Source organism: Geospiza fortis, unplaced genomic scaffold (genome assembly GCF_000277835.1).
Source record: "Geospiza fortis unplaced genomic scaffold, GeoFor_1.0 scaffold195, whole genome shotgun sequence".
Taxonomy (NCBI): Eukaryota; Metazoa; Chordata; class Aves; order Passeriformes; family Thraupidae; genus Geospiza; species Geospiza fortis.
This window is the reverse complement of record NW_005054324.1, coordinates 5350045-5352705: the sequence shown is the minus strand read 5'-3', so window position 1 is coordinate 5352705 and position 2661 is coordinate 5350045. Positions and strand designations below refer to the sequence as shown.

The window sequence follows — 2661 nt, the reverse complement described above, 5'->3', positions numbered from 1 at the left end:
TGAAGCTAAAACTGTTTTAAAACATCACACTAGGATCTTTTTTATTTTCAACATTTAATAGATAGCTTAAGGTTTAAAAATAATAAAAATAGGCCTTATATGAATTAATCTATAAAATCATTTCAAAGATTTCAAGTCTGTCACCCCCCAGAAGTTGAGTTTATCAGCAGGTTATAAGTTAATGTGAGACAGTGGCCAAACCATGGGGCAGGAAAGAATACGAAAATTATATCAATGAACATTCAAACATGAGTGCTTTCAGCAACTGTCAGTGAATGTGACAGATGTTGTGCAAGAACCAATTCAAATGTGGTTATATAATAATTTTTTTTCCCCAAAAGAGAAGGAAATATACCATTAACACTAATATATGCCACTTAAATACAATGTAAATGTTACAGATATTGTATTTAATTTTGAAAAATTAGATAGAGTTTTATTTCTCATTCTAGATTTCTCATTCTTTAAAGGTTTCTTTCAAAATGCAAATTTATGTCTCAAGAGACCAGTGGAACTTAAACTGGGAATTCAGTCTGTATTTAGGGAGTTTAAAAAACACACATTACTGAATTGTTAGAGCATAACAGTTCCCTTGCTTAGGCAGCACTATGCTCCGTCTTGTAAAATGTACTTGGGGAAATGTAAAATACTTTATTAAACCTACAGTCCATAACTAGAGTTGTTATATTTTAATGTATATATTTTTCATTCATGGATTATTGAACCACTAAATCCAAAGAATTTCACCTCATGCCAAAAAATTTCTTTGCGAAGTCTTTTTACTTCCTATGTAACTGGAACATAAACCAAATTCTCAAATTTAAAGCTATTTTTCAGAACTCCCCTATATAAAATTGCACATTTAAAAGCAGGCAAGGAAGGAAGTTACTATTTACTTTTGCATAAACTGCTTCCAAAAAAAGAAGTCCACGAAGAATTTCTGGATGGGAGTTATGCAATTCTGGGGAGAAAATTCTTGGCAGTGGTGTTTTTTATAACCATGAGGGACATATAAAAAAAGAAATGAGGAAAATAATTATATATTTCATTGCAAGAACTGCTTTTTTTCTCTCCAAACTTAAGGTTGGTTTGCTATTTAGAGAGTGTCTTTCTCTCTCCTTTCACTTGGCATATTGTTCTTTCCTGCTGGTGAAAAGCTGGCAGATGTTATAAAACAGTGGTGATTTAAGCTTACCAGTGTGCCCAGTGATTTCAGAGTATTGTGTTTGTGCTGTATTTGCTTTCCATTTTCATTGTTATCAGAAATAACTCTAGGGAAGAAGTTGAACTGCAAAGAACTGAAAGGTAGGAAAGGAACCATCTCTCCTCTGCATTTTCCAGGGCTCTAAAAAAGTGATATTTGTAGTACATAAAATATCTCTATTGATTTGAAACATCTCATTGCTGCGGTTCAACCAACAATTCTCCTACAAACACACATCTAGGGTTTGTTCTTCATCTTATGCCTGAAGAAAAATGAACTGAGAGAGTAAAGGGGTATAAGTCTAGGCTTCAAGATTTTCACTGCCCAAGTATCAGTCTAAATATTTCTTACTGGTATTGATTGTGTTGGCATTATTGATGAAATAACCTTCAGCAAAGGAACAATGACATAATATTTGAGAAATATTTGAGAATATAACACCAAGGAGCAAAATGAGTAAAATCACAAAGGTTGTCTTTATTGTTTTTACAACTTGTTTTGCACTATTTTAGAGAGTAATAGGACAAGTTTAGAAAGGTAATGATATGTGCTCAAAATATGCATAATTGTCTTATTACAGGCCAAAAATATTTTGTTGTAAAGAGGTAAAGATGTTTCAAACACTTTGTGAAAGAAAGGGAATTTATACATGACAAATTTTGTAAGAACAATTTATCCTTTAGTTTTACTTGGTGTATTTTTTCTTGGTTAGTAATATTGATTTCCATGAAATATAAGCTCTAACTTTTTCTGTGATCCTCCTTCTCTTTTTCTTTTCTGTTCTCTTCAGTTGTTATAACAGCAGCATTTCCGGTTTTTATTCTGAGTTTCCAGAATTTCCATGTGTAGAAAATGTGTTAAAGAAGAATGCAGCCAAGATATATGAGAGTTTATTTTGTTAGTTTCTGACTGAGAAATGATTGTGCCAAGCCTTAGGCAATTAACTGTTTATTCAGGCTGTGCAAATATATCTGCACTGTCTGTGCAGGTTTGGTTAATGACCAGACTCTGAATTCCTTACATTTGCCCCAGATAAATTTTTTGGTTTGCACTGATGAGGAAGCAATGAACAGGACATAACAGCTGCACTGCAACCTTCTACTCTGACATCCAATGTGGCAGAGAGTAGTTACCAGAACACCTCTTGCCTGGCACGGCTCAGTTTGGCTCTCAATAAAATCAACTTAGGAACTCCATTCAGATTGCTTTCTCGAGGACTGTTTTATGTTTTGTGACATGAATTAAACACCTCTTATTAATATAGATCACAATGCAATGCAATATTTGGAGTATCTTTCATTTCAAGCTAATGACTGTTTAATCAGTTTTACCATTTATAATAAGAAAATAATTCTCCTTTTAAGTTAGCATAAATGTTAATTAAATTTTCTTGCAACAAAAATATTCTTTAAAATAAGTAAGTATTGCTTACAATGTTTCTTCTGGACACTGCTGAA

General features: G+C 32.7%; 1 protein-coding gene across 1 annotated transcript in view; it reads left to right on the top strand.

Moving 5' to 3' along the window:
* The window catches only part of GRM8 (glutamate metabotropic receptor 8), a 314925-nt gene that overhangs the window by 61346 nt on the left and 250918 nt on the right, over positions 1–2661 (top strand). The window lies entirely within an intron of this gene.